Below are 10,000 nucleotides of genomic sequence, written 5' to 3' on the forward strand. Positions count from 1 at the left end.
TTTCTGACCAATCGTTTAAAAAGTATGATTATGGGAATTAAAGTAATTTACAAAGGGATTAATTAATTGTATTTTTCATTTAATTGATTAATTATGAAATTAACTAATATCTCCAAAATTATCTTACACACATTCTCTCTCTTCTCATCTTATATGCACGACTCATGAACCATATCGTTACCATCTCTACCAAACCACCACATTTTCTGCCGTCGCTACCCTCCGCCTCCTTCGTTATTCTTTCCGACGACCAACAAGTAATAGGTGCCTTCCCATTCTAATTCCTTTCTTTAATTGAATAAATAGTCGTACTTTGATGATCATACAATGTTGATCCACTGTTCACCGTCGATTGCTTCAAATAACAGGGCCACCATTACACGAAAATCATGGAACCCATCAAGGTAGATTCTTCTTCCGTTTGAAATTAGTTGTATACGTTGGAACATAAATGATAATTACGAGTGTCGCATCTTCTGCTCAAATATGTTTTGTTGATTTGCGGCATATATGGAAAAAATATGTTTCGTTGATTTGTGGCATAATTTCCATATCTTTTTATCCATAAATCGAGTAGTTTCCACATTGTTTTTTCTTTTACAAATTCAATTATTGTGGCCTAAGTTACCTTTCTGGATTCTACATATAACAATGATCAAATTACATGTTTAAAGCCTTATGTTTTATTCATTATTATTTTGTAGCTAAGAGTTGGGCTTTGTGATATCGGCTTTTGAACCTGGGTTTCTTGCTCATATAAAGAATCTCAACTGTAAGTATGTCATTTACCACAGATTGCAGTGTCTTAGTGATGAATGTGATAACTTGACAATGTTTGGATTTTCTTGTTCAATCTTAGATTTAATTTTTGAGTTTAGATGTTTATAATGGTCAAAATCATTATATATTGAATTATACTTATTGAATCTTCTTGATTTTTGTAATTTATTTCCTTTTAGTGTTTTTGAAATACCAAAAAGCATGTTAATGTTTCTATTTCATGGAATACCCCCGTCATCGCCACCACCATCGATTGACCACGAACCTCGTACACCACTTACGATTCTTACGAGAATGTCTTAAAAAAGAAATAAGAAAGATCATGAAAAAACAAATAAGTTGACTGAACACGAGCGTGATTCGAAGATTGGGTCCTTGTCACAAAAACTTGTTATGGGGTTTTTCTCACTATTATTTCCACCACCGTTGATTTTGAGTTACAAATAGATTTGTATTCTTAAAGTATGATATGAGATGTTTTTTTTAGTACTGGAAACTTAACAGTTTTGGTTAAGTAACAGATTTATTGAGATTTATAATAAATATGAATGTTTTAAAAAGATTTAATTCTTTTGAAATTATGGGACATTACAAGTTGGTATCAGAGCATAACTTGAGAGAATCATGCTCATTTTAGTGAGTTGTGAACTCATGTTTGCGGCTCGAAAGTGTTTTTATATAAAAAGTTTGTAAAAGAAAATGGACATTTTTGGTGACAAGAATCGAGGACGCAACGTGTACAGTCAGCCGAGCCAAAGGAAAATGGGTTAGTTATTTAATATGGTTTATTGCTTTCTAGGACATAGGATGTATGTGCACTAGATAGCCTAATGCCTACATGTCATGATTGACTGCTTAGTATATGTCATTTGGAGTTTTGCTGGCACTAGTAGATTGTTAAGTGAATGTTTTAGGTTGTATGCAATAACAACTAAATTGACTTAGAATGCCTGGTTTAGCCTAGTTCGCAGCTCTTTTTGCAGTCCAACCATTCTGGTGCGGAATCTGTTATTCGAGTGACTATATGGCTTCTCATTGCATATGAGTGTGCGTTCAAGTGGTGAGACGTCAGGGCCGGAGAAAATTATATGCAAATTAGAGTAGTAGGGTAAAAATGAATCCATTACACTGGGGAAGAAAATAAATTGGTAGTCTAGAGAGAGAGTATACATGATAGAAATTAATAGGGTGAGCATATGGACCGGGGAACCGGACGGAACCGGTACCGGAACCGGAACCGGCACCGGAACCAGAACCCGATGGAACCGGTCGGGCCGGGACCGGGACGTTATTTTTGTGGATTTTTGGAACCGGGAACCGGTAGGAACCGGAACCGATATAACCGGAATCGGTAGAACCGGCAAAAACCGGTAGAACTGGCAAAAACAGGAACCGTATGATGCTATTTTTCGAGGACCGGTTCCAACATTTGAAGACACGACAAGAACCGGTAGAACCGCCGGGCCGGTTCGGTTCTTGATTTTGGCCGAAGCCGGTTCCCGGGTCGGGTCCGGTTCCGGCCGGTTCCGGCCGGTTCGATCCTTTTGCTCATCCCTAGAAATTAACAACAAGGAGAAAATTGGATAGTCCATAATGGATCTCGAAACTAACATGCAATGGTGTGAAAGATAGTAGTAAAGCTCCTACTATCAAAAGCACAGGATTTGCATTTGGGTCGGGAGAAGTCATGGAAAGGCCAAGGAGCTGAAAATAGTAATATTGTTATGATTATTTGTGTATTAATAAATTGTAGTAACCTTGATTTTTTCTATTCAATCGAGAATGGTGACTATGAGATCCATACGATGGGATTTATTGTTGTACTGAGTGCCTATGAGATACTTGAGATAACTACCACTGTCACACCCCCAAACCAAGGATGGCGGAAACGTCCGGGGGTGGAGGACTTCATGTATAGTATCACAACAACGAGTATAATAGTGCTCAAAGTAAATACAACCATCATAAATATAATTGAAAAAGTTACACCAAAGTATATGTTTACATGTTTCAAATCAATTACATTATGATGACAAAATAAACTGTTTGACAATTTAACGTCTCATCCTCAAAATGTTGTCGATTTCCTATTTCACTGATTTCCTGAGAATACAAGTAGGTTTGAAAAAGTGTCAACAATTAAGTTGGTGAGTTCATAAGAGTTTTGTTTGAGGAAGAAACCGTTTTCCTTGTAAAAGCGATAGAGTTTGATTTCCAGAAAATCAAATATTTTCTTAGTTAAGTGTGAGAAGAATGTTCCTCTGTTATGTGATAATGAACCCTAGAACGAACCATAGATCCCTTCTATAATCACTTAGCGTATATAAGTTATATAAAATTTAAGTTAAATAAACCGTCGAATATAATGGGTCTGCCCTAGGTCCACAACCAAACAAGGAACAGGAGATAAGGCGGGCCCACCAATTCTAAGTCGATTGTGACTAGATTCTTATATAACTCTAGCATATACACTTAGCAATTATAGCTGAAGTCTAACAATTCTAGATGAAATAGTTTTTAATAGAAATATGTTTCCAAAGAAAATCCAATATTTTCTTTATTAAGTGTAAAATGAATGCTTCTATGTTATGCGATAATGTACCCTAGAAGGACCTATAGATTCCTTCTATAATCGCCCAACGCATACAAGTTATATAAAATTTAAGTTAAATAAACCGTTGAATATAATGGGTCTGCCCTAGGTCCACAACCAAACAAGGAACAGGAGATAAGGCAGGCCCACCAATTCTAAGTCGATCGTAACTAGATTGTTATATAACTCTAGCATATACACTTAGCAATTACAGCTGAAGTCTAACAATTCTAGATGAAATATAGTTTTAATATCATAAAAACTATTTTGTATGAACCTGGTACTTTGTATTTGTACCCCTTTTTGGTACGAAACCGGTACTTTGTATTTGTACCCCTTTTCGTATGAAAACCTGGTACTTTGTATTTGTACCCATTTTTGTATGAAACCGGTACTTTGTATTTGTACCCCTTTTTGGTATGAAACCGGTACTTTGTAGTTGTACCCCTTTTCGTATGAAAACCTGGTACTTTGTATTTGTACCCATTTTTGTATAAAACCGGTACTTTGTATTTGTACCCCTTTTCGTATGAAAACCTTTTGTAATGTAAATGAACATAAACTATACCTATTATAGTTTATCAAAATGTTTGAAATGTATATGCAACCTAACTATACCTATTCTAGTTTAGTATGTTTGTTTGTGGTGTATAAGAACCCTTTTCTATGTAAGTCAAATGCATAGCAAAATATAACTATGTTTATCTTGCTTTGTTTTGTATTAATGGTAAGGGTGGAGGATTCTTACAACTCAGTGAGTATTTTCTGTTATATAATTATACCACAACAAGAAACCCATGTAAAATATGAAGTCATCAAAGATTAACACTTTGCTCAACATGTTACAAAGTGTGTTGAAAGTTATAAGCTGTTATCTAGATTTTGACCTTTCTACACTGTTTTAGAAGAATTATAGAAAAATCATACGAAGTCGAAAACTGAATCCGTAAATTCTGAGAGTTCATAAAATGTGTCTAGTTTATTCATAATTTTTATTATGATTTTTAGAAGTCTTTAACTTGTGTTAAAATGTTCATATTCACAGACTGGTCTGAATTCGTTTCTGAAATGATAGGCAGTTTTGTAAAACTCACCATAAATCGTATAAACATAGTATGGAGATGTGCAAATAGTCATTTTAAAGGTATGAAGTTGAACTATTTTCATATTAAACAGTTTTGAAAGATATTAAGTTTAAGATAGTCAAAACAGTCCGTGAATACGACTCAACTTTCCTGGTGAAAGTTGTTGTTTGAGTTTAGTTAAGTTTTTGGTGTTTTAACTTGTATTCCCCCCCCCCCCCCTTAAAACTTAAGAAAAACATGAAAATATAGGGGTATGAACTCACCTTGAGTGATTTCAGTAGATGGATGATGGAGAAAGGTAGTGTTCAACTCAAGAACACTAAGAAGATGCCTTGAAGGTTCGAAGATCTAACATGAATGTGATGATGTTTGTGTAAGGAACTCATGATTTGAGTGAAGAAATGTAAGGAAATCAAGTGTGGGAAGAGATTTACTTACCAAGGTAGATGAAGAACTTGAAAATCAGCCTTGAAATCTCAAAATCTAGAGAGAGAAGTGAGAGAGAATGAGTTTTTGCTTCTTGGTGAAGTATGAGTGAATGGGAGGAGAGATAAGGGTTTTCCTACCCTTGAGTCAAAGTACTTAGCTGGAAAGAGGGGGAAAAGGACAATGAAATGACCATGTATGGTGGAAGGACAAGGGCTGGTCATTGAGTGGGTGTGGGTGGTTGCTTGTGTCATAAACTAAAGTAAAGTCAACACTTCACCTCAAGATCTTACTTAATAGATTTTATTCTTAATTAAGGATTTCCCTAAAAATATGCTGAATTTATGAATATATGGGGTCTTATATGTCAAAATATAAGTTTGGGTGAAAATTCCTCGTTAAAATAATTAAAAACGGGCTTAAAACGGAGTCGTGGTCGAAAACCGGGTGGAAAGTGGCAAATCCGAAGTCAGGGCTTGGTTTCGGGTCTTAGCAGCCTTAGAACCGGAGTGGCTTGGTCGCTGAATTAGGTCCGAGGGGGAGGGGACTGCGGTCCGAGCAGGTACCGCAGGCGGCTCGTCAGGAGGGACCATAGGCGAAGTTCGGATGCGGTGCTCCAGGTCCGATGGCTGCGGTCTGATGGCTGCGGCTTGATGGTTGCGGCTCGATGGTTGCGGTTACTCAAGGAGACTCCGGTCTTGGTTCTTGGGCTTCGGCTCAAGGAGGGTTTGGTCTCTATAGAGAGACTTCGACCCTAAAAGGTTATTTTTCAAGGTATCATCCCATTTCGAGTGGTTTTTCACCATGTCAAGTGTCGGGATGCCCCAAATGATTACAAAAAGATCAAAAGAGGTTTTGAGAGAGATTTGGGAGAGATTTGACATACTTGGAGAGATTTCACATACTTGGAGAGATTTGGGAGAGATTTGACATACTTGGAGAGATTTGGGAGAGATTTCACATTCTTGGAGAGATTTCTCATATGGAGAGAGATTTGGGAGAGATTTCACATTCTTGGAGAGATTTCTCATACAGAGAGAGATTTGGGAGAGATTTCACATTGTTGGAGAGATTTCTTCTACTTAGAGAGTTTTAGGAGAGTTAGAGTGAAAGAGATTTGGAGAGACTTCTTTTGTGATCTTTTTGAGTGTTTGGCTTTGAAACACAAGGTTTTTAAACCTCGTTAAGTCTTGTTATGATTGTTATATGCCCCCGAGGGTTAAGGAATAATGTTTTATCGAGTAGTTTCATCACTTGCCCTGATTAGGGTTTAGAATTTCCGAACACGTGAAAACTCTAAGTGATACTGTGTATTAAGATTCCGAGTTGTTCACTAAGAAACACAATGGAAACCCTAATATACAAGGGTTAGATGAGTTGACCGGTTTGACTTGTTGACTTTAGTTGACTTTGACTTGGCCAAAATTGACGGTTGTCACAACCACAGTGGTGTTCTATGTGTAACATCCCAAAAATACTTAGTAAAATTTTCATTTTTAATCAACTGGAACCATTCATTCATTTGTTTCAAAAGATAATAAAAGTAAAAGTATTCTCAAAAAATCAGAGTAAAATCCTAAATAGTCAATGCAAAATAAATCTGCGGGGGATGTAGTGCAATCAAGCCGGGCCCTTAACTTTTGAACCAGAAGTACCTCAAAACATTTTAAACATAAACTGTAAGTACAAAACTTAGCGAGTTCCCCAAAATACCACATACCATACATACGTTGCCCTGGGATAACCCCAAGGTCTTTCCTCACATTGCCAAGAACTACCCCTAGGTCTTACGTACAAATGTCGTGGGCTACCCCCATGGTCTTTCCTTGCATTTCCATGGGCTACCTCCATCGTCTTACATACAAGTGTCATGGGCTACCCCCATAGTCTTTCCTTGCACTGTCATGGGTTACCCCCATGGTCTTATATACAAATTCCATGAGCTACCCCCATGGTCTTCCATGTAAGTATCACAAAGACAACAAGCATCCTACATAGTATACTGCGAAGACTTACTTCACACTAGCATTCAAACAACCACAACTCGGAAAGTCCAGAAACCGGTGATACAACACACCTATCGAAACACCCAATGTCACACCTTATTTCACACTCTAAGACTAGAAATTTGACCTAAAGTCAACCAGGTAAAAAAATCTACCGTCAAGGTCAACGGTCAAACTCAACATCAATTGACCTCCACGTTGTGGCTAATGAACTCAGTCCCGATTAGAAACCCTGTCACGGTCAAACTCATTCGCGTATAATTCCATTGTGACGTCGTGTCAACAAAGCCACCACGTCTTAGGAGAGTCAATCCAAAACAGTCGATGAGTCCCTCATGGCTACGTCGTGGCACCCTTCATGCCACGTCGTGGCTACTGGCTGTGATCAACTTAATAGATTGAGTCCTTAATCCATTAAGCCCTTAACTCCAACTTTCTAGAAAGCTTTTAGTGAATCGAAAGTCTCATAAAAATCTAAACTTTATGGACATGCATATCTCTCTCTCTCTCTCTCTCCCTCTCTCTCTCTCTCTTCTAGGTCAAAAATGGTAGAAATGGAGTCAACACTGCCATGCATTACCTCAAGGCTACACAACCCTTATAATACGGAACATCTAACCATCTAGGGACCTTAATGACCAATAAAGTTGTAAAATTTATTGAATATATCCACTCAAAACATCATGAACATGAATAAGAAGCTTTTAATCGTAGATCTAGAAGAGGCTAACCAACAAGATTAGAAAAATGATACCTTACAAAGGTCTAGTAGTTGCTCTAATGAAATCTCTAGGCTTGCTAAGAGGGTTTCTACACCACAAGGATCTTTTTTTTCCTTCCAAAATGCATCAAATCACCAAAAATAAGCTCAAGTATGGAAGAAAATGTATTAGGGTTTGCTTCAAGGCTCTTAGAGGTGATGGAGGCAGAAAATGATGTTCTAATTTTGAGTTTAGAGGCTTTAAATATGGAGAAACCCCTAAAAATCATGGGCTTGGGATGAACCACTTTCTATGTCATGGCACTCTTCACGCTACATCGTAGAGTTCACCAGAGATATGTATTTCATATAACTCATGCCACATCATGGGCACCCACGCAACACGTCGTGACATACGATTTTTCTCTAAAAAGCCTATTTTTGATCCCTTTAGGCCTTTACCTGCTACTTCTAGAAAACGATGCTAAGAGGTTTTCTACACCACAAGGATCTTATTATTCCTTCCAAAAGCATCAAATCACCAAAAATATGCTCAAGTATGGAAGAAAGTGTATTAGGGATTGCTTCAAGGATCTTGGACATGATGGAGGCAGAAAATGATGCTCTAATTTTGAGTTTGGAGGCTTTAAATATGGAGAAACCCCTAAAAATCATGAGTTTGCGTTGAACCACTTTCCATGACATGGCACTCTTCATGCCACATCGTAGAGCTCACCATAGACACATATTTCATATAACTCATGCCACGTCATTGGCATCCATGCACCAGGTCGTAGCATACAGTTTTTCTCTAACAATCCTATTTTTGATCCATTTAAATCTTTACCTGATACTTTTGGAAAATGGGTGTTTCATTATGAAATTGGGAATGACAATCGAGGATAATAGTGAGTGAGTAGGTAGAGGGTAGTATAACGATAACACTTTGAATACATGGTGATGAGTTTTATTTATATTAAACATAATGATGACTACACGCCTTGCAGCAACGAGTTCACGGATTTTCTCAGACAACACATCATTAAGTGATTGAATTCTTGAGGTCTCGCAGATCTTACTAGAGGAGTTCTTGGTATCATTAGGTAGATCGTTGATAAGTTGATAATATTATTTGATATGATTGTTGAGGTGACTTGAAAAGAGAGAACTTAGCTTGGAGACACAACTGGGAAAGAGGAAACAGGTGCGGGGGCCCAAATCTGCTAACATGTATCAGGAAGTTTTACGTCAGTGTGTGAATAATTGGACGTAAGAACCACGACATATGTGGTGAGGGTGGAAGGACCCTAGTGTCCATACAAAGCAAGTGAAAATACTTTGAATAGGTAGAGGGTAGTATAACGATAACACTTTGAATACATGGTGATGAGTTTTATTTATATTAAACATAATGATGACTACACGCCTTGCAGCAACGAGTTCACGGATTTGCTCAAACAACACATCATTAAGTGATTGAATTCTTGAGGTCTCGCAGATCTTACTAGAGGAGTTCTTGGTATCATTAGGTAGATCGTTGATAAGTTGATAATGTTATTTGATATGATTGTTGAGGTGACTTGAAAAGAGAGAACTTAGCTTGGAGACACAACTGGGAAAGAGGAAACAGGTGCGGGGGCCCAAATCTGCTAACAAGTATCAGGAAGTTTTACGTAAGTGTATGAATAATTGGACGTAAGAACCACGACATATGTGGTGAGGGTGGAAGGACCCTCGTGTCCATACAAAGCAAGTGAAAATACGACATGTATGAAAGAAAGGGACATGCTCTCCATGGCTTCTCATTGGAGGCGGAGTTATGACTTGGTCACATTAGGGCCAAATGCACGTGTTTAGCGGTAGGGAAGACATAGGTCCCAATACTTGCGGTTTGTAGAAGATGGAGGTAGGGCCTCGAGACATGGTTGGTATGTGTTCTTTTTGTTTCATGTTGTTATTATATCCTTGTTACATGCGTTCATGAATGTGTAATCAACTGTTTATCAGTTATAGTGTGTCTATGATTAGGAAGTTCCATGAGTAGGGCTACATAGCCTTGGAATCTGTTAATCAACTTATTTAGTAATTATTGATGGTGGTATTGACAATAGTTTATATCTTATGCTTTCAGGATCAATTAGGTCCTAATATTTGAAGTCTATTTCATTCTCTTACGGTTGAGGCCATCGATGATAGGGTAGTGACGGTTACCTATGGTTACGAAGGTTACACCTTAGAGGTCTTAGGTGAGAGGTTACCGATCAATTTATTTTAATATCGATGCAAGAACTACAAATGATAGCGGAAACAGATGGACGAGCACGATGGTACGGGGATTGTTTTTTTCACAAACAAGTATGGGTTCGAACCTAAGTGGGGGGAGAACTGTATCAATTGCTAAAAATAAGTC

The 10,000-nt window shown here is 37.7% G+C and overlaps 1 long non-coding RNA gene across 1 annotated transcript in view; it reads left to right on the top strand.

Moving 5' to 3' along the window:
* The first annotated feature begins 153 nt into the window (after positions 1-153).
* The window catches only part of LOC145163013 (uncharacterized), a 9,976-nt gene continuing 129 nt past the window's right edge, over positions 154-10,000 (top strand). Inside the window, exons 1-4 of the long non-coding RNA XR_013739505.1 lie at positions 154-264; positions 369-404; positions 705-772; positions 9,722-10,000. The exon at positions 9,722-10,000 is cut by the window's right edge and continues 129 nt beyond it. This is a non-coding gene — a long non-coding RNA (uncharacterized LOC145163013). The remainder of the gene's footprint in view (positions 265-368; positions 405-704; positions 773-9,721) is intronic.

The sequence above is a fragment of the Lactuca virosa genome, chromosome 3 (genome assembly GCF_052849685.1).
Source record: "Lactuca virosa cultivar CGN04683 chromosome 3, Lactuca_virosa_CGN04683_v6, whole genome shotgun sequence".
Lineage (NCBI taxonomy): Eukaryota > Viridiplantae > Streptophyta > Magnoliopsida > Asterales > Asteraceae > Lactuca > Lactuca virosa.